Here is a 715-nt window from a genome sequence, read left to right on the forward strand (position 1 = left end):
GTAATTCTTGTGGTTATGAAATCTTCGTGCGTGAGAACCTTTCGGCCGAAATCCCTTGCGATGTGTTTTCGCCGAGTCATCCAGCGTATAGGAAGAACAGCTTTCTATTAACTATCTTCGTTTCCGCATTTTTATTGCGTTGCTATAGAAAATGCAGGATGCTAGCGTTTTAGGACACCAACATCCGAAAAAACAAAAAGCTCAATTGGTGCAAGTCGTACAGGTGATCGAAACGATCGGAATGCGGATGCCTTTAATGGAAGGCAAACCCGTGTCACTATGGCATTTCGAAGCAATCCGCTGCCGTAGCCGAGTGACTGTGGGATTCGATTACGACCGTGGCATGGAGCCGCTTTCATAACGGCCTAAATGCAAAAAAAAAAAAATCACTCGTGTACTTAGATGTAGATGCGCGTTAAAGAACACCTAGGTGGTCTAAATTAATCGGAGCCCGTTGCTACAGCGTGTTCCAGCACGCAAACGCCTGGGAATTTAATTTTTATTTGAAGAGAAACTGGTGCGGCAAGAAGCAGGCGACGACCGTGCGCAGCGAACTGGAAACATGTTGCGACGCGCGCTCGTAAGTTGCAAGTCATGCTCGCGGCCGGAGCCCAACGCGAATGCCAAGGCGGTCGCGGAACCGGGAATATTCTGTCGCTGAGTTTCATATCGATAAAACGACGGCGATAGCGCTAACGCCATTGCTGTCCACGAA

Source organism: Dermacentor silvarum, chromosome 3 (assembly GCF_013339745.2).
Source record: "Dermacentor silvarum isolate Dsil-2018 chromosome 3, BIME_Dsil_1.4, whole genome shotgun sequence".
Taxonomy (NCBI): Eukaryota; Metazoa; Arthropoda; class Arachnida; order Ixodida; family Ixodidae; genus Dermacentor; species Dermacentor silvarum.